The sequence below is a fragment of the Equus caballus genome, chromosome 9 (assembly GCF_041296265.1).
Source record: "Equus caballus isolate H_3958 breed thoroughbred chromosome 9, TB-T2T, whole genome shotgun sequence".
Lineage (NCBI taxonomy): Eukaryota > Metazoa > Chordata > Mammalia > Perissodactyla > Equidae > Equus > Equus caballus.
The window spans coordinates 5,700,977-5,723,358 of record NC_091692.1 but is presented as its reverse complement, the minus strand read 5'-3'; the positions used below and the strand labels follow the sequence as shown (position 1 = coordinate 5,723,358).

Here is a 22,382-nt window from a genome sequence, read left to right as displayed (position 1 = left end):
AATACCTCTAGTAAGATATATTAAACTATAACCTTTGGTGATTTTATTTGCCATAAATTTACTTAAGAAGAAAATTCGGTCCTTTACTTCTTTTTGTTCCCTGATGAGGTTTGAATCATAGTTAAGGAAACATTTGAGATTAATGAAAAAGATTCTTTTCATAAATAAACTATAAACTATAACTTCCTGATACAGAGACATACTAAGAAAATAATTGAATATCTATACAGCAAATGCTTTGTGCACACATATGGTCTTTATTTTTGAGAATATAATACTTATCAATGAAGACATATAATATTTAGTAAAAAATGTAAATTTATATACACTCATACATATATATACATCAGTGAATATATATGTATATTTACTTTTTTCTTAGTTATTTTTAACATCTTTTTATGGAACTCTTCACAAATATAAAAATGGAAAATGAGCTTATGTACCAATCATCCAGCTTTGAAAATATTAATGTTCTTTACTAGTTTTTTTAATCTATTTCGTATCATCATATCAACTCACTTTTTTTTTTTTTTAAGATTTTATTTTTTTTCCTTTTTTTCCCCAGAGCCTCCCAGTACATAGTGGTATATTCTTTGTTGTGGCTCCTTCTAGTTGTGGCATGTGGGACGCCGCCCCAGCGTGGCTTGATGAGCAGTGCCGTGTCAGCGCCCAGGATTCAAACCAACGAAACACTGGGCCACCTGCAGCAGAGCGCGCAAACTTAACCACTCGGCCACGGGGCCAGCCCCCCAGCTCACTTTTTGAGGAAGGTTGGATTATATTAAGGTAAATGCCAAATATATAATTTGTCAATATTATTTTAATATAGCATTATTTTGATACAGCATTTACAACATTAGAAATCTTTCAAAAAGATCGTTGCTCTTTCAAGATTCCATTTTATCTGCACGTGTGATTCTGTAAATAATGTTGCATAAATCCAGTGGTGCACTCATAGAGGTTTGACAACTGGCTCTCTGAGAACAACAAAACAAAAACCACTGGTTTGCTGCATTTACAATTTCTCTGGTGTAAATACTCTTACTATGGCCAATTTCAAGTCAGCAACTTGACATTATTGAATATGGATTTGAAAAGAGATTCTTACAACAATTCCCTTGGGCCAGAATACGCTGACTCCAGCACACCACTGTATAAATCTGCCTATTTAATTACATGGTTTGGGCACGTGAATGTATTTCCCTCCGCAACTCAAATATTAAAGTCCTGGGTCATTTTGAATGTGGAATGGATATCTTATCTCTGTAAATATTTTAATTTATGCCGGCAAGTTATCAAAGTATTTCTGTCAAGTGCCTGCATGGGAGGTGTGGAATATGCGAAGAGTTAATGATTTTTTAATTAAATTAAACAATAGCGTATATCCCTATCATGGCACCTGTACCAGTGGGGATTCAATACAAATTTGTTCAATGAACAAATGAAATATTGCAATATGTAAGTGAAGTTATAATTATGCAAAAGTACACATTCTCTTTCACGTAAAATAGAGGCCAGAGAATTGGGTGTTTTATTTAAAATAGCATTCGTAAACTACATAGTTGATTTATATTCAAAACCTAAAATGCCTGGGGCTGTTCTGTTTTTGGAGCACGTGAGATATCTAAAATCAAGAGATGGGAATCGGGGGGTGTGATGTTAAATAATGCATGAGTGATATAATTTTATTGTGTATCTCATTAGGAAAATGCTGCAAGAGACAGTCATGTTAAAAAGATAAAGAAATCTTTTTTCCTTAGACTGTTTCTCAGCATCATCATATTTAAAGAGTCAATTTTCAGACAACCTGATGGGAAATTGTCTGACGTTATAATGCACTATAGACAGTTGCTGTTTTCTAGATCAAAAGGAAAATCATGGATCTCATTTCTAATTCAAGCGTCAGTCTCTTTCTCTTTATTTCCCTTCTTTTTAATCTTCTGCAACAAACAATTTCAAATCTCTTCTACCTAATAAAATGTAAATTACCTCCTGGGTTCAAAGTTATTAGAGCAATTTTATTAGCTTTTGCATTGTACAGTATTCTGGGAAGGAATTGGGTTGTATAAGTAATCATCTTTTTCCTTATCTGCGGGCTCCCATCTATAATTAATGGTCTACATCACCTTATCTTACCACCATTTCTTCATAGACAAATATGTGATCTGGTGCAGATGTGGCTGAGTGTCCTAAAAAGCCAATATATCAATTTTTCTGCCTTTTAAAGCCTACAATTTCATGCCTAACACTTGGCACTGTAACCATGGTAGCTGCAGTTAGATGCCGGATCTAAAACATCAAATAGAAGGATTATTTCTTGAGTCTGTTGTATATAGTCAAGAACTCTAAGAGGGACAAATTATGACAGCTTGTGAGAAGACTGTGTGTAATAAAGATATTAATCACATTTTTAAAAATATTCACTTTAGGGAATTTTTTATTTGAAGTACTTACCAGAAAAATAGTTACAAGCAAGTTAATATACCCTATATATGATCCTTGGTTTTTACAGTTTCTCTTCAAATAAAAAATATATTCGCTAGATTTTCCCATGTTTCTTTATTAAGAAGGAGGTACTGTGAGGAATAACTGAGTTGTTTCTTTCCTGTTGTAAATTTTGATATAAACACACACACATACATATGTAAAAATATGAATGTAGAATGTTTGAAATAATATTAACCTTATCCAGATAACAAAGCATTTTTTAAAAATTACAGCATGTTGATTAGACTCTGTGGTGGACATCTGTTTTTATTTTTGCTTTTTGCTCCTCAGCATCTATTTCCCCTGGCTAACGATTTTCCAGTCTACCTTTAAGGGTGTTTCCCACTCATTATGTGGAGTTTTGGTGGGGAAATCAAAGTATGTGCTCTACCTACAATCAACAGAAATGGGAGGATTCCTGCAAACTCCTTCAGCCAAATACCTCACACCAGCTGCCTACTCTCCCCACAGTTAAGCTTTGGCTTGGGGTGCCGGGCAGTGCTATGATCTAATCTTGAGCGATGAGATTTTCTCTCTCAGGAATTATGAATATTACTTCATACAACACATTAAAAGAGAGACGAGTTTGTTGTTGCTGTTGTTGCTGTTCATTCATTCGTTTCCTGTCTTTTCTTGGTTAAGGCTTGAGTCTTAGTTTTTACAGTAATCAAAAGATCCATCAATGGACTTGACTATACTGAATGCAGTTTACTCAAAGGGGAATTTAACTACTTCTTTAGGAAGCAGAAAAAGCTGCCTTGTGATTTAAAATAATTCCCACTAGTCCTTTTTATTCTCTCTGTCCATTTTGTGTTATGGATAGGTATTATAATGGAAAAGAAAAGATGGTATATTTATGTTCAGGATCACAGGTCACAGGTCTCTGATACTGCCATCTGGAGACAACATCTCTTTGGAGGCCAGTTATAAAGTAAGATGTTCCGGAACTATTCCAGGACGCTGTGGAGCTGTATACGGTCAGAGGCTAGGACTGTGACAGCTTGTCTAACCAAGCTTAATGTCAATAGGTGGTTAACTGACGTGCCCATTGACTGTGTTCTCTGAAACCCTGTAGGGACCATGTCATTGTGGAAAAGAAGAGCACATATTCTTTGAGTTATCGTGTTATTCATTAGAAAGAAAACCTTGTTTTTCTTTGGTTTGGTTTGGTGAAAAATGGCTAAAAGTGCTGCATCCTAAGTTATTCTTAGTTCAGACCACGGGTAAGGACTACTCTTGTTTTATCTTGAATAAGTCACCTACCCTGGGCCTTCATCTCTACCTGCAGTAAGATCTTGACTGACTTAGCCATATTACACTGTGGCTAGCCCATGAGTTCAAGCACTTTGCATTTTCCAGTTAAAATGAAATATGCAGTATAATTAAACAATAATACAATGATGATTAATCATTTTTCACAATTTAATTATACAATGTGTATGATTAATCATTGTAATTTAAAGGGTATAATAAGCAAGAAGAATAATTATGTATAATGGAACATGAGGTATGGGTTAAAAGGTATATATTAAAATTACTCATAAATATCCTGGAAAAAAAATGGTATTACTGAATATGCCTTAAATGTAATTAGTCTCAAGGCTTCATATATAAAAGACAGGCTTTTTCCTCCCCTAGCACCAGGCAAGGAAGCTTTCTCTTGTTTTCTCTATCTTCTTTCTCCAGCTGAGTGTATATTTTTAAGTGCTCTGCATTTTTTATTCAAGTCTTGTAAAAAGAGAACAGAAAGAGATCTGAGATTTTTGCAAGGACGGGCAGGATCAGCTCTCCTGGTAGAATCTTTAATGCTAGTCTTCATTTGAAACAAACCTTTTAAATATAGACAGCTTCCATCATATCAACACCTCATCTTTAGTTGCCTGATTTTTGGGTGAGTTTATCCACACAATGTCAAGGAAAGGTTAGATTTTTTATTTTAGCGAAAGAGAAGTGTTCGATGAGAGGATGTGATCCGACGTTCCCTGTGATTCCTGCTGCTTGATACCAAAAGAGGTATTTTTAACTTTTTTCTCTGTCATGGTACATAGCCGAAAGGATATCTGCTTATTCATTAATACATTTATTTATTCAGAAAATATATGGGTGGTAGCCATGCTTCATATAAACATCCGGTGGATGAAGTCTGCAAGTGTAAATGTTCACATCGCTATCCAGTGCCTTCCTGGTAGGAAGATAAGTTCCTACCGGCCCAAAGTGAAACTTGTGCTATAAATAATGGCCACATTTTCAATAGAGTTTACTTGGGGAAAAACCCCCAAATATTTGTAATATACTGAGCCTAACTCGCTGATTTAAATCTACCTTGAGATTTTTTTAGCGTATCACTGGAAATTAACTGGCATTAATAACATCTTTCAATGCGAAAAGACATTCCAGGTTCCAGACCGATGACTCAGAGTTTAATTTTGTAATACAACTTAGTTGTAAGTTAGGGCTTGGTTACTCCAAGAAATAGACCACAAGGATCATCATTGTTATGGCAGGGAAAATAAGAAGATGTAAGTAGCATTTTCTTGCTTTAACATCCTAGAATCCATGATACTTAACTTGAGCACAGTGTTTGATTAAATCACTAAACAAAAAGATCTGAACAGCAAGCGTATTTGAAATGCCTTTAGGGTATTATTCCTCGATCCTATACTTGTAGCTAAGCTCCCAGCAACATCAGCAGGAGTTAGCATGTCTCTAAAGAAGCCTAGAAGCAATCTGAGGTGTCAGGGCCCTGGCTGGGACTTGCAATTATGAATCACGCTAAAGGAGAGAGCCGGTGCAGCAGAGCTGAGAATGCTGGGTAAAGCAGCAGATGATCAAGCATCTATCAAGAGATATCAGTATGGCTTCTTGGGGGGTGGTCATGTGCAGTGAGAAGGGGAGGAAAGGAAAAAGGAACTGAAAGAGGAGATGAAACAGAAGCAGATGCAGCCGAAACAGAGTCCGCTGTACACCAAGAGGCACACACTGGGCTACAGAGAATATACTCATCTCCCTACCTATTTCTGCTCACTTTGCCATCAGAATGGTCTTTTGATAAAAGTAGAGTAGCTTATGAAACCATTCTCTTTGTCTGACAGGGACCAGAGTGGTCATTATTGTTTTTGACCTATTACGTATCTAGGGAACACAAAATTGTGTATGGACTCGTTTTTATAGTCTAGCTGGGGGAATAGTTCTAAAGATGAATAATAATAAAAGGGGTGGATGGGAACTGCTAAATTAGTACTGTAAACGTTCCCTGATATGGAAGTCCAGAGCAAGTTGCCATCTCAGCAAGCTTTACCCTGCAAGGAGGGCTTGGGCGAACCTTGAAGGAAGGCTGTTACTTAGACTGCAGTGTACGATGGTGTATAGAGTAGCATAGAGTACAGTACAGGTGTAATACTGAGTAAAGATTGGAAAGCCTAATAGGTAGGCCAAGTCAGGGAGATAATGAGCTTTTCCTTTGGGTGTAGCAGAAGAATTCCTCTGCACAAGAAACTGATATTTCTTGTGTTGGGCTGAGTCGGTCATTTTTAGCTTCTCCAAATTCCATTCTCTTCCCAGTCATAATGGCTTATCCTCTGCAATTGTCAAGGTAGGGTAGCAAGTGAATGGGCTTTCATTCATTCCTTCATTCATTCAATCTGTAATATGTGATGATCAGTTTTATGTGTCAGCTTGGCTAGGTTATAGTCCCCTCTACCATTTGTGACAACATGGATGGATCTTGAGGGTATTATGCTAAGTAAAATAAGTCAGACAGAGAAAGACAAATGCCAAATGATTTCACTCATATGTGAAAGATAAAAAGACAAAAACATAGATAAGGAGAACAGATTGATGGCGACATTTTAGTTGCCTTTATTGCTCACAAGAACCAGACAGATAGACACGGTTAACACTGCCCTCCCCATTTTAGAGATGAGCTAATGGAGGTTTAAGAGGTTAAATAGTTTGTCATTGTTGCTAGCGTTCCAGTGCTAGGCCCACAGCATATTAGCAGTGCAGCAATGACAAACTATTTAACCTCTTAAACCTCCATTAGCTCATCTCTAAAATGGGGAGGGCAGTGTTAACCGTGTCTATCCGTCTGGTTCTTGTGAGCAATAGAGGCAACTGAAATGTCTAGCGCTGTGCTAAATGCTGCTGCGCCTATTCTTCTGTTATGGTTACTGCTTGGGTCGATTATGCTAGGTTACCAGGCACGCTTTGTTTAGTAGACAGTTACCATGGACTAGAGTTTGGAAGAAAGAAGCCTGTTTTGGATTTTTAGTTCAATATATTAAAATTAGAGTAAAGCCATGCCATCACTGGAAAATGTTTGTGGTTCTCGTTTTACAGCAGTTCTCACATCTCTTCGCAAGTACATGTTGGCAGCAGGCAAATGATGTCCAGTGTGTCACAGGTATTGGAGGAAGTCCTGCCTTATAAATCGAGAATCCTTACAAAATTACTCTTAACTCTAGTGGTCCTAGGAAGCTGCCTCCCTAAGTGGATTATTGCAGAGTAATTGACCAATCTAGCTATGATTTCCTGAAACCCTCAAGCTTAGTTTAGTGGTAAAAGTTTCAAGCCAGTCAAAGAGAGTAGGAGTTACGCTCTCCACCACTGGCAACCTCAGGCAACTGAAGTTATTTGGAAGGAACTGCATCTAAATGAATGAATTCCCTTGCTTGGGTTTCAGAACAGCTGTCATAGAGGCCCTGCATTGAAACGAATAAACAGCATAGATTTAAAATAAGAGTATAATTTACCAGGAAGGGCTGCATAAGAGCTGTAGCCAGGAAAGAAGGAAGAAGAAAACGTTTCATGTGGCCCCAGTGATGTTATATCAATCGCAGTGCATGTAAAATTAAGGAGTAATATAGGGCAAAGAGAGAGAACATCAGTGATGCTCATTATAGAGGTGAAACAGCACATCTAAAATCCTTTCTCAGAAAGTTTCCTTATTTTAATTTGATGAGCAAAATACATAAACTTATTTATCAGCATTAAGAAAACATTGACAATGTACTGAACTGTACAATTATGTTTATTTATAATAATTAACAGAAAAACATATCATAAAGAACTACTAATGAACACTGTCTGAAAATAATGAAGAAACAGATCAAAGGAACAAAAGTAAAATTTTTAAATATAAGTACTATGCCTTGTACCAGGCGTTTTTTGGTATAGGTTATATTTGACATTTCAAATTAACAGAAAATGTAATTATTTAATAGATGATATTGGAAAGCTGGTTTTTCCAAAAAATAAGTTAGATAATTTTCTCGTGATGTATCAAAAAATATCTGACATAAGTTATAGCTAATTTTAACGGTGCCATAAAAATAAAAGAAAAATAAAAGTGTTTATTTGATCTTGGTTGTGAGAAATTCTTTCAAAATGTGGATGATAATGTTTTTTGGATATATTCCATATTATTTTCCTTTTCTAGATTTCATCCTTTTCCATCAAGCATACTGAGCAGGTAGCTGGCTCTCTACATTATTTCAAAAGGACTGTGGCACACCAAAACGTAGAAATAGTCTACGTCTACTCTTAGATTTGTTTTTTTCTTTCAAAGGCCCAAGTCCAAGAATGAACACTGTTTATGGGGAAGGAGCAAAGAAAGGTGGGCCCGTCCTACCTCATTGCCTATTGCCTCAGCTCTGCACAGCCCGGGCACTGTGCACCACCCTGGAGAGCAGGCAGAACTCGAGTTTTCAGGCAACTGAGGAAACTAAAACAAAGGCAGATACCACAAAGGCAAAAAAGCCGTTTTCCCCTGCCTAACTATGGAAAAAAAATTCTTTAGGTCACTAAATATTTTCTTACTTACTGAATAATATTTTCTTATATTACACACTATATTTTTTTAATCACGTACCTGTTTTGGAAACTTTAGTTGGTCTCCAATTTGTATTCTAATAAATACTACTTTAAGATGTGATTTAAATATTTATTTTCCAACAGTCTCCATTGTTTACTTAGAATAAATTCCAAGTGGAGGAAATTGTAGGTTATAGTACAAATTAATTTTCCCCATTCAGGTATTCAATATTCTACACTGACATCTACTGTTGGCTCGTCATGTGCTATGTCTTGGGAATAAAGTGGCATGTAAGACATAGTTTATACCTTCAAACATTTTATTCCTTTCAGTGTTGTCACCAAGAAGCAAAGAAGAAATTGCAGTATGATTTAAATGCTGTGATGGTGCTAAATATAGTGTGCTGTGGGGAGCACAGTCTTAGGAAGGAGAGGGGTCACTTCTGGAATTCCAAGAAGTGATATCTAGGCTGAACCATGTAAGATTTATAAAACTTATCCACATAAAAATGAAGGAAGGAGATTCCAGAGAGGAACAGCACGTGTAGAAAGAAAGCCTAGAGGAAGAAGCCTGAGGTGTGTGAGAGAGTGTAGCCCCTTCAGGAGGCTGAAACTAGGTCAGTGGGCCAGTGCAGAGAAGGTGGAGAATGTCACAGGATAGATAGGAGCCGAGAAAGTCATCAAAAACCAGATCGCAGAGAGCTTCGTGAGAGACATTAAGGAGACTGGACCTGTTTACAAAGGTGAAAAAAGTCATTGAAAGATGTTGTAGCAGGATGGAGCATCCTAAGAATTTACATCAGCCTGAATCCCTGAACAGTGTGAATCTAGTCAAGAGTACCACATCCTGCCTGCAACCAGGAGCACCCACCCGTATTGGGTTGCTCTGTGTTGGGAAATACACACCCATTCTGTTAAACCACTGAAGTTCGAGGTTAGTTATTACAACAGCAAGCAGTTTGCTTTCCATATGGAGTGAATAAAGAGGGTCCTCATTGTTGAAGTGCAAATCATTCATTCAGCATTCAAAATGTAGTGGCTGATTCCTCACTAAAAATCCATATGTTAAATCCTATTGTGGTTATAATGAATAAGACAGTGTCTGCATTTAAGATAAATGAAGAGGTTCGACAGTGATAAGTAGGGAAAATATTAAAAAGAGAAAGGAAGTTAACCTGCAATACACCTTAATAAAGAAAAAATTGCTGGTGGGACATCAGTTTGGGAGTTTTCTCTCCTCTTGGATATTCTCTGATGTTCAATATCTCTCCAATAATGGAGAAAGTGGGCTTTGGAAGTTGTTATAAATATACCTGCATATACGTGTGTGTGTATATGGTATAAAAGTGTATTAACTGTGCACACTAAAGAACACAAATTAAGCATGTTCTAAGATTGCATGCTTATATACAAATAATGGCTATTTTTAATGTAAAGTTTCGAGAGTATTGGTTGAGTTTGGTGGAAATGTGGGACATAAAATTAAACATATTTCTGACTAATTTTCTCCTACTTCTCTTTAAGGCTCTTCCAAGAACAGAAATAAGCCATAAAAAACCCACCTGTAATATAACATTTCTATGAAATTGCACAAATACATCTTCATTTGTAAATGATCAGTAATTAGATATAATTTTATAAATTTTAAAAGATGTATTTTAGACTATATCAGAAACCTAAAATTTTTACTTTTGTGAAATTTTTCCTGAGAAGTATGAATGTTGAGTCTTGGTTATACCCCCTAAAAAATATGGCTACAAAAAGATTTAAAGTGCTACGAGATTAAACTCTTATCTGCTGTCACAGGGCCTTTAATTACATGAAATGGTAATGTTTTTCTCTTAATAGATCGCATTATTTTTGGAAGGGACTTATACAAGAGATTGCAGTGTTGATTGAATATAGAGTTCCTCTTCTTAGTGTCTAATAACAAGTAGTGTAAACAGAGAAGTCAATTGAGGTTGGCGTGTTGGGGGAGTAGGGTTGGAGTTTATGCTATTGTCTGCAGAAGCAAATTGTACAGGCGAAAGCAATCAGCAAAGATCAATTTAGCCTGTGGAGTGGAGTTTCTGGTAAAATACTGCTCTACATTCCACCTCCATTTATACTTGCCCTACAGGTTATTATTTATTATTGAACATTATTACAAATTCTTAAGGGAAAATAGTGTAATTTATTTGAAGCAATGTTACACAATTGTGCATGCAGTATACTAGAATTCTTGCAATTGCTACTCTGACTTTTAGGGCAATGGGCTCTTATTCAAGAGTTACTCCTTGTGGTTTCAACTTTAACAGATTAATTTCTGTTTGTTAACATATTATGCTTACTTATAGTCACCGGGAAAAATAATTTTTAATTAAGTGAAGTCTATGAATTATTATCTCTGAATAATGTTTGTCTTTTGTAAAATGACCCAAGTGTTTAGCTTGATATAAATATGTAGAAAGCTATGTAGTATTTTGGGCTAGTAAGTGTTGAGGGAGTTTTCATCTGAATTACATTTCAGTAGTTATGACACACTGGGAATCTGATATTTACTTTGTGTTGCAGGATGAATTCTACATAATTACTGTCAGTAATATATCAAGTTTTATTTATCAAAAAATTTGTTTAAAAATTGAAGAGAGTAGAGTAAATAAAAACTAGAAATTTATTGAATACCCATGATGTTCTTTACATTAAACTAGGAGCTATGTGGTGTATAAGCTGGGTGCAATGTATTGTTCTTTATAGTTGGGAAGACAATAGTCATGCATGACAAGCAACTAGAGATAGAAGATGATAGAGTGATACATCACATGGTCATTGAATACTGAAGTTCAGAGAAAGGCGAGGTGAGTAGAAGTTCTAGTATTTAGAAGAATATTTCTTTAAGCAGTTTAAACTTGGTTTAGGGTGACAGCATGAGTAATGTTTGGCTAATTAAAGAAAAGGACCCGTTCTGGACTTGTAGAACACCAAGGGAACATGCATATAAGTTGGCTGTAGCTTTGTGTGTTGAGGGAACCAAAGGGTGGCGGAAACATATTGGTTGTCAGTGAGAAAACTAGTCGACTGAGGAGAGTGGACATGATTAGAGAAGGCTTTGAAAGCTATGGGACACATACGTAAATCTCTATTCCAGCTTATCTTTATCTACCTACCTACCTATCTATTTATTATCTATCTCTGACCCAATTAAGAAGCTCTTGACTCCCTAGGTCAATAATGGAAATGCTTTTGTGAATTTGGATTGTTTTGGGGGTACAAAATTTACAGGGTAAATTTTGGCTTCAATATACTTTTCCTCCAAAAACACAGTTCCTCCTCTCCAAATCTTCTGTTCTCAATGATTTAAATCATTTCTGCAAGAACAGATGATTTTTGTTTGAGCTTAAATTGACTAGTTGATTGATGTCTGGAAAGGAAGCTACCATTAATTAACTATTATATTTTAGACTTAAGGTTGCACACGTCAAGTGTTTTATTATATAATTCTTTGTAGCAATACCAGGAGTTAGATGTTTTTATCATTGAACACTAGGAATTAAAATACTACTCAGCCATAAAAAAGGTAAAATCTTGCTGTTTGCAACAACATGGATGCACGTAGAGGGAATTATGCTAAGTGAAATAAGTCAGACAGAGAAAGACAAATATTATATGATTTCACTAATGTGGAAGATAAAAACAAACGAACAATAACAAAAAACCACGCGATGCAGGGAAGATATTGGTGGTTACTGGAGGGAAGAGGGTGGTGGGAAGACAAAAGTGGTCAAGGGGCACATTTATACAGTAATAGACGGAAACTAGACTTTTGGTGGTGAACACAGTGTAGTCTGTACAGAAGTCAAAATGGCGCACATGTGAAATGTATATAGTGTTATAAACCAGTGTTACCTCTATAATAATATTTTTTATAAAAGCAATTAGGAACATAAAGTTATCAAGCAAGCCAGACCCCTCTAATTCCAGAGTCTATGTTTTCTTTCATAATTAAGCTGCCACATCAAATTGTCAGTGGTTAGATCTATTAAATATATTCATCTTTGCTTCACCCCCTACTAAAATAATGTGTAACCCCCACTCCTATTTCCCATAGATGACATGGGCATGTTGATATCAGGTGTCCCTGTGCCTACCGTTGATGGAACCAAAGGCAGGCACCTGATCTAGGTTGAGTCAAATAGTTTCTGTCATTACGGAAATTTGAACTAAGAGACACAGAGATGAATTGAGCTGATATTTGTAGTTGGATCTATGAACGATGAGGTGAGGCCAGAAGCAATGCCATGAAAAGAGTGGAACGTTACAAGTCAAAGTTATCTGGAAGCAGAAAATAAAAGTCTTAGAGAGGAAGCAGATATCCAGGGAAGAAAATGAAACAAATGTGGATTGAGAAACAGAGGCATGCAGGAGTCTGTGTCTTTGTCTGACTAAAAATGTCTTTTTTAGATTCTCTTGCTTGATTAGACATATGACTCTAGGTTCATAATTCTATTTTCATTGCAACTTACATTATTTTACAGTATCTTGAGCAGAGGAAAAACTGTATCCTCGTTCATTTTCATCTCCTTGTAGGCTGTTTTTTTCTTAGTGGAAGTTTGTAAGTGGTGTTGTCTTTTTTATTTGTTGCTGTTGTTGAGGGCAAACATCTCAAGGTGTGTCTTTGATTTAGTCACCCAAAAATGACACGTTTCTTTAGTTTTATTTAATAAGACTCCGCACGAATAATTTTAATGTGAATAGAAATGAAAGGAACTTATACATAAGTAAAAGAAATTGATTCTACCCATCAGAAAAAAATTATCTTCTTTCCTTCTTCATACAGGAGTGCTAATAATAAAGTAATTTAAACCAAGGTGTTTGTTTGCTTTAAGTCACTAGGAAAGTTGACTATTTTCAAGACTCATAGATAACTATCATGTGTGAATATTGCATAAGAATAGCAAGACAATTTATAACACTTATAAACAGTGAATCAAATGCATTTAGGTAATAATTCAACAGTAATAGTGCGAATGTTACTACTTTGGGGTGCTCTGTACATAATAAATTATTTCTGTAGTATTAATATGAAATGTGACAGCAATTTCTGAGAGTGTCTACTTGCAATAAAAGTCTAATTGGAAATAATGAACAGCATATCTGGAAGTGGGAAATGGACTTTCCTTTTATATGGCAATATCATAAGGCTAGAAATATTTTGGAAAATGGGTACAACTTATTTGTCCATCTTTTTCATATATTTTCTTTCAAAGATATTTCATGCAAAAGTAGACTATGTATAGAACAAGATCAATGGTTAGGTGCTATGGGGGTTATTCTACAGATGTTTGTGGATGGCTATTGGTCTATTTGGCCATACAGAAAGGGGACACTTTTCCTACCTCCTTTAAGCAAAGGTAGACTATATTTCAAATGACAAGAAAATACAAATGATAAGCAGAGGGATTGGAAAGAATTGCCAGAGTTCTTTGAAAGATTCTAGTGAACTAAATTCTTTAAACCACTATTTCTTCATTTAACAAATATTTATTGGGGATGCCTGTTTTGTGCCAGCTACTCTTCTAGGTGTCCAGAATACGTCAGTGAACCAAACAGACACAAATCTCTGCTCTTGCTGTGCTTAGGCTATTTCATATGTCCTTCTTGCTACACCTAGTTAAAAGCATCATAAATGCTTGGTAGCTTTTACTACTAATGTGCAAAATTTGATGTGTATTTATGCCTCTCCTTGGAGCCTATTGGTTCATTCAATTTTCTTGTTCTCTCAAATGCTAACAGCAGAGAGCTTGTTGAAATCCCTACATTTCTCAGACAGGATCACTTACAAAGACCCATGGCAGTAGTACTCCAGAAAACATAAGAGACTGTCATAAAAGTGCTGACCTCTCAAGGGTACCATCTGTTGAAAGAAAAGCTAGTTGTAAAATCAGGTAATTCATAGACATTGGTTTGCATATCTAGTTTGGGTAACTATGAGAAAATCATGGATGTACTTGGAATTCCATGTGTACATAGCACTTTATCAGGAAGATGAGAAATAGGCAAAGAGTGTACAGGAAGATAAAGGTGGGGTTACTGCCAAATCCATGTAAAATCTCAATCTAGAAATTTCCACGAGATCACTGTTGGCTGTACAAAGGCAGAATTGGGAAAACATACATTTAAGGGAACAAAAAAAATCTCACCATGATCTAAAATATCATTGAGCCAGGATTTAAGTTTACACAAGGCAAAAGGAAACTGAGGGGCCAGCCCCATGGCTGAGTGGTTAAGTTCACCTGCACTGCTTTGGTGGCCCAGGGTTTTGCCAGTTTGGAGCCTATGCGCAGGCATGCTGAGGTGGCGTCCCACATAGCAGAGCCAGAAGGACCTACAACTAGAATACATATCTATGTACTGGGGGGTTTGTGGAGAAGAAGAAAAAAAAAGAAACTGAGAAAGTAAGAATATACAATTTTGTGTTGTTATATGAAGCGTTTCCTGGGTGCACCATTAGGGGATTTGAAAGAAATGCACAGCACAGTACTTGTCACTAGAAGCAATAGGCTAGAGAGGATGCAGTGGGTGGTGGCCCTGGGAGGTCCATCAAAGGGAATAAGGCGCTGCTTCACGTGGCTAGAGACAGAGAGAGAAGATCCTACCTCTAGACAGCCTCAGAGCTGTCGCCAGCAGCCAGCCACCAGAATCCATAGCCATCAAGAGGCATTGCTATTAAGGAAAGATTTACAGAAGCTGTAAAAAACATCTGGAAGTGTTTGCAATATAATATCAAGTGAAAACGAAAGACACACAACTTTATATGTAATACAATATTGAGAAATATGTGTATACCATGTATGTCCATGTATAAGAAATGAAGAAAAGGAATACACATTTTCTTCAATGACCGTGATTTAATTTTATGATTATGAAAAGTGAAAAAATGACCTTTTTTCTGTAGTTCAGTCTAATTAGTATCAAATTTTATATAATACAAACTCGGATCTGATTTAAGTACAGCTTAATGTCCATTTGAAAGGGTTTTACAGTTAAGAGACTGGTTTCTTCTGTGCATGAAAGTGGATTATTAAAATATTACTGTAGGAGTGAGTGACAATTATGAAGTCTTGTATTCTTTACTTTTATAACTGACCAAAGGAAGCAATGAGGGAAAAGAAGTGTAACCACTTCAAATATATTTTAAGGAATGCTTAAAATACTAGTTACAACAATATGAGTTATTGTGATTTGGATCTAATTTTCATGGAAGCCAAAAGGAATTTATGGTGTTCATCACCACATGCCTCCTTCGGGTAGAGCCTGGGGACAGAGACACATACCAGAGTGGTTTAGTTCTGTGTGGGATGAGAAACTCCCATTGGAGAAATTAGTGATGCTTGTACATAAGGAGTGTCAAACTGAATTCCCTTGCAAGAGGATTTCTGACAGAAAGTGGAAACAAGGGAAGAATCTGTAGGCTCGAAGTCAAGTGGTAAATAGGTGGAACAAGAGTTGCTAGGAACCTTTTCTTTCAGACTAACAACTCTAGTGTCCTTTTCTTCAGAAGTGTTATCAGCCAAAATGGACTGTGACTTCCACAGCCAGTTTTTCTTCTTTCTCTTTAGAGCTCACCTTCAGTCTCTTGCTAATATCATTCGCTGTTTTGATAAAGGATTCATCCTTCACAAGTTCATATCCCAGATGAAAGTTGATGTGTATATGTTGACCACCAAATGGTTGGCCACAAACTGTAAGAGCAGAAAGGTGATGTCTAGACAGTGTCAGGGTGGTAGCCAGGTAAAAGGGAAGTTGACTGTGTAATCCATTCCTTTAGAAAGCTTGGGGAAACCAGGTGACCAGGGGTGTCAGAATAACTGCCCCCAAGTGTGAAAGAGTGTATGCTTTCATAGGTTATCAGGATAGATTTGAGTGTCTACAAACATCTACATTAGGCAAATAATCTGTCAATAAGTCAGTTTAAATCTAACAGTCACCATAACGAAATACTAGTTAAAATGAGAATGGAAAAAGTCAGCAAGCAAAACTAGCTTCCACGTATATTAAAGCCACTTAATTCTCAAATTGAAATAGTCAATTAACAACACAAAGTGATGAAATAAATTGAAATAAAATAAATCCTAACTTTGTGTGTGACAGATGATTAATCTTTGCAAATCATCTAAAATAATATGGTCATTCAAATTGACATGGCAATCAACAAGATAACAGATACTGGAACCCAATCTCTACCCTATACTCTCAGTTCTTTATCCATTCATAAACATTTCCTGACGCCCTGCATATTGACTTTTATGCAACCACTTTACCTTTCCTCCTCCCCAGGGGCTTGTGTTGCTGAAGCACGCAGCTTACAGTCAAGATGCCTTATTGGCCTAACCACAAATCAGTGAGGGCTGAGGTCTTCTTTTGTTAATTAAAAAAGCCACACGGTTTGTTCAGTGAGTCTTCCTGTGAAAAGACTTTGCCCATCGTTTGTATTTATGATACAGCGGGAACAGAAAAATCTGAGTGCTTATGTCAACAAACTGACAAACGCTGGGGAAAGCAACTCTGACAGCAATAGTGAGACTGCATTCTCATTATTCAAAGAGGTTGCTAGTGTCAAGATGTGAGAAGTGGGAAGGAAATACAATCAAAGAAAGAAGGCCAAAATTCTGCTGCTTTCTCATGCTTTGTCTAAAGGAATTGAGCTGATTTTGTTCTGAATTTATTTTATTTGACTAACCTCTCAGTTCAAGATGGAAAACATTGTTGGACATCCTGTTAGAATTATTTATAACTAAGTTTAATTTTAATTTGTTACCTAACTTCATTTTAACTCTCTATTCCAAGATAAGGCCTCTGAATTCTCTATTCAAATACCATTTCTACCATAAATGTCGTTGAGCATTGAAAATTTGATCCGGCTAATTCTATCCAGCTGTGATCTTATATTACGAGAGCTTTTAAAGTCTTTACATTTATGTCACATATTTGACATTTATATCAGGTACAATAGAATGAGTTCAAAATAAAACAAGTGATACTTATGTGCAAAGTATAAAGCCTCTTTCTGGCAAGGTTCTTACCTTTTCAATAAACCATAGAATTTATTGCCTATGTTTTCTCTTTGGAGAAAACTTGACCTTGTTTCATACCACATATTGTTGACACTTAAGCTGTAATAAAAGAGTTTCTTTTCTTTCTTATAGCTACTTTCTTTTTTAAAAGTAAAAAAGGGAAACTTCTCCCTACTGGTGTCTAATTCTTATCATCTTCTGCTATTTTTTGTTATTGTCAGAATGTGTGTTCTCAATACCATCTCCAATGTTAAATTCACGTAGATGGCCTTACTTCATATGCCCATGGTACAATTGTGTGTGATCTCTGTACAACTGAAAGGAGAAAGAAAATTACAGTCTAAGGAAGTAGAAAAATCGAGCTCTATTTCAAAAGTAAAACAACGAACACACCTTGAGCTCTTACCATGGACCACGCACTCTTCTAAATATTTTAAATCCATTGTTATTTAAATTGACACAAGATGAAACTGAAGCTCAGGGAAGTTAAGTGACTTGCCCCAGGTCTTCTGGGAATTGAAGATATGTGTGCTTGCAGAGGTGACATCTTATGACTATGCTATGCTGTTTTCAAATATTGCTTTAAATACTGACTATCACATCTATGTAAAGCAGGAAACTAGATAAATGGAAGGTTTAAAAAAGTCACAGATATAATTCCGCATGAAATTTGAAAGAATTTTAACGACATGTAAGCAACCTTGTACCATTCTGTTTTACTCACCCATTTTATCAAAGATCTGAGAAAAATTTGTGTTATTATATGTTGACTTTTTTAAAGTGAATATACAGTTGACAACTTTGCAGCTTTCTTGTGGAGGATATGTGTAAAGAATAAGTTTTCTTATATATAAAAAGATCTTTAGTTTGCAGATATTTCTAAAATTCTGAGACAGTAATCCATTTATTTTTCATTATTGATGTTATTTATATTTTAAAGATGAAATATTTCCTGGTGTTTGGGAGCACATGCTTAATTCTGAAGGATATTGGAAGGAAGCAATTACAAAGCAGATGAAACATAAAGAGTTCTTTATATTCTAATGGGATGTTCTAAATGGGCTGTAGGTGAGGGGCTCTGTAGAGTAAAATAAAAGGGGATCAGTAGAACCATATAAATGCTTTTTACTGTGCTGTCAGGCTTTTAAGCCAGGAGAATAGCAATATGGACATAACCACCCACTTCAAGAAATCCTCAGAATCCCAGGTAAGATCTAAAAACTATTAAAAAGGACAGGGTAAAACTCCATCATTATGGATTGGATTGTGTCCCTCAAAATTCATATGCTGAAGTGCTAACCCCAGAACTGCAGAATGTGACCTCATTTGGAGATAGGGTCTTTCCAGAGTTATACAAGTTAAACTGAGGTCATAAGGGTGGACCCTAATCCAGTAGGACTGGTGTCCTCATAAAAAGAGGAAATTTGGAGACAGACACACATACAGGGGGAAGCGCATGTGAACATGAAGACAGCCACCTGCAAGCCCAGGGGAGAGGCCGGGAACAATCTTTCCATCATGGCCCTCTAAAGGAACCAACCCTACCAACACCTGGATTTTGAGCTTCTGACCTCCAGAACTGTGAGGCACTGCATTTTTGTCATTTAAGTCCCCCAGTTTGTGGAACTTTCTTACGGCAACCTGAGCAAATGAATACACCCGTATCATTCTTTTCCGGCGTAACGGCAGGTCTCTATCATTATCTTTGTTACAAGACAACAGCCCACTATTCCTTTAAGATGTTTGTAAAATGACACTGTTGTTACTACTGTAAAACGGAAAGGCAAAAAAGGGAAAAACTCAAAATCAGTGAATATTCCAGTGTTTTTATGCTCACTTTTTTCACTGTCCTAACTTCTCATATTACAAAATAGTGCTTGATTATATTTTTGTTGCAGCTTATGCTTGGTTTAAAAGAAAATGATTTGTTTCTATACAAATAAATCTGCATAATTCACTCCTCTATATTTTTGTCCATTAAGAATAATTCTAAAAAAATTTGAATTCAGTGCAGTGCATAGGTTTTTTACATTGCTCATAATACTGCATAACTATAAAACATTAAATGGTTTTTTAAAATAATAATAATGCTAAAGTCAATGCAACATTGATCTTTTGTATGTTCTCTGAAATAAGAGTTGCTTTTATTTTCTATTTTAACTCATTTAATTGAAATAACTGAGATGGAATTAAGAGGATACAGATTCTATTTTAATTGTTAGCTTCTCTTATCTACTTCTTATGATTTAAATATATTAAAATTGTAGAAACAGCAGAAACAGAATAACGTATCAGGGGAATGAATTTTAAAAATTGTATTTACTATCACATAACTTCTGAAAATATGTTATTATAGGGAATTACGCTTTACTGTACTTTAAAGACTGAAAAGCATTGTAACAAGACAGCAATTGGTGGTTATTTAGAAATACTCTTTTAAAAAGTACCTCCATAAAAATTATAAATAGTAACTTACAATCCTTTCCTCATTGCAAGGGCCCAGAGAAAGAAGTTGTTAGATATGCATTAAAATTTAATTACTATCAAATGCCCCAGAATATATACAGATGTTGTTGAATGCTATAAAAAATATTTGGCAAATAAGCACTTGGTTGTAGAATACCACTTGAACTACCATCTATTCCCATCCTGGCGAACGGCATTCAGCAAATAGCAAAAAGGCCTTCAGTTTTTACTCAGTAAAAGCTTGCTCTACAGCATTATCTTCTGAATTTAATATATTTTTTCTGAATGATAGCTTTCCTCTGTCATCCAAGCACAAAAAGCCTGTGGTAATTGTCATGGTGTCTGATTCATTGTCCAAAGTATCTTCATGGATAGTTTTAATTAAATCTGGGAACGTTCACTTCCACAGCCGCCGGTGGCTGGGCATTCTCAGGCTGCGGTCTTGGTATCCAGCCTCTAATAGCATCTCTTGCTGTGTTCAACAGCTATTCAGTATGTATAGTTGTTGGTCTTGACCTTTTCCTCTTGTAGTATTCAGATTAACAGAAGGTAGAGTGGCTGAGAGGCCTCACTGATGAAATCTTTGTGCTTGATTCTTAATTCAGAATATGGTGGTAATAATAGTTCTTGGCTTAAGCACAATCCGTTTTAAAAGTCCTGTAATTGCTAAATTATAATAATCACAATCATGTGAGATGCCTGCCACGGAGGAGATCAGGAAATATGCTTCTCTATTTTAAAAAGATGTCTATTTAATCCATTTCAAAGCCTGCCTGCTTGAAGCGATACACAGCCAGTATTTCGATTATACAATTTTTAAGAGGCTATCGCTACAATCACTTACTTGGAAATAATGAGGACCTTCCCATTCCATCGCATCCTGCCATATGATAGTGTGTGCGCCAGTCCTTTGTGTCTACTGAGAATCAGTCTCAGGATAGCAGCAAATTCGTTGAACCTGGTTAGGCACTGGCTTAAAAAACAGATGGAAAGAAAAGAATATTTATTACCATTTGCAAAAAATATATATGAATAATTATGCCTATTTAGTAAACTTTATGCTTAGTTTGGAGATCATCTCCCCTGTGTGGAAAGGACACTATCAGGGTTTCATAACACTGAAGAAGCGTGTGTGCGGTCTAAGTCACTGAATATGGCTTTTAACCCTGGGGCACTTCACCTACTGTTCTTTTCACCTACAGTAAGCAGAACGAGAGTCTGAATGTTCCATCATTTTAAGCCTGTGTAGCACCTTGGAAAATATACCCAAAGGTTTAAAATCATGTTTATGTTAAAAGCTTGGAAAGGATTTTAAAGATTAGTATTTAAAATACATCATTCAAGAAGTCATTCCTGTATCGAAAGAGAATTTACAATTTCCTATGGCAGCAAATCTATACTTAAAGAAGATTGAAGTCTGAGTATCATAATAATGTAGTCTGAGAAAGAATGATGTCAGGTGCACGTTAGTGATTTCCCCTAAATATTATGCTCTGATTAAATTAGCATATTTAAATAGCCTGGTAAATATTGATAAGCAATGAGTATAGCTCAAAAAAATAAAGCAGTAGATAAACTTCTGCAGGAATTACAATACAACATCTCACTGAAAAATTGTAGATTTTGGAATTTAGATAGACCTTAGAGATTACTTTAATCCTCACATTTTCTAGATGATTAAACTGAAGCTCAGAGTTGTTAGAAGAAATGCCAGCAGCCATAAATCTAGATAGTAACAATCAAGATTGTCACCCATTCTCCATTTCTCATGTATTTTCCTAGCTAAAAAGACCTAGTTTAGAATCCCATGTCTACCCTCTGATTTTTTAAGGACCTTGGTCAATTTACCTAAACCATAGAGAACCAAGGTTTCCTCATCTTCAAAAGGTGAAAAAATGTGAGAAGGGTTGATAAATATTTTTAAATGCATGGTCATAATGTATATACTGAAAATTGGGAAATATTATTATTAAAGATTATGTGACCTTGGCAAGTCTCCTTATCTACATATTATTAAAGAAAAAAGAATGAATTAAGTATAGTCAATAATATTGTAATAACTGTATGGTGACAGATGATAACTAGACTTATTGTGGTGATCATTTCATAATGTATATAAATAGCGAATCACTATGATGTACACCCAATAGGATATTGTACATCGGTTATTCTTCAAAAAAAAAACAACTAAAGAATCCTTGGGCTTTCTGTTGATGAAGAGGATTCATTTTTACATGGTGCTCCCTCTGTCTATAGAGACTAGGGTCCTAGGGGGCCTTGACCAAGTATTTAAATCATTTAAAGAAAAAATTCTAATTCAACTCTGCTCCAGGCCTTGGTATGCCTCAAGGGTAGAAAACCTGCAAAAGTGTCTCTTTTCTTTCCCAGAAGAGCTTAGTAAGTAGTGGGAATGCAGATTTAAGACAAGAATTTAACTTCCTGTAAAAATGTGGAGAGCTAAAGAGCTCTCTTTGCAAGAGAGAAGGACAGGATTTGGGGGCACAGAACATTGTCTCAGGTGAAGGCAAGGAACTTCTCATTGGGAAATGGCTCAATAATTTT

At 35.9% G+C, this 22,382-nt stretch overlaps 1 long non-coding RNA gene across 3 annotated transcripts in view; it reads right to left on the bottom strand.

Moving 5' to 3' along the window:
* Positions 1–22,382, bottom strand: part of LOC138915359 (uncharacterized) — a 426,364-nt gene that overhangs the window by 127,696 nt on the left and 276,286 nt on the right. For 2 of the 3 annotated variants that reach the window (XR_011421189.1, XR_011421190.1), the window contains one exon: positions 20,665–20,793. This is a non-coding gene — a long non-coding RNA (uncharacterized lncRNA). The remainder of the gene's footprint in view (positions 1–20,664; positions 20,794–22,382) is intronic. The other variant, XR_011421191.1, reaches the window with a different exon arrangement.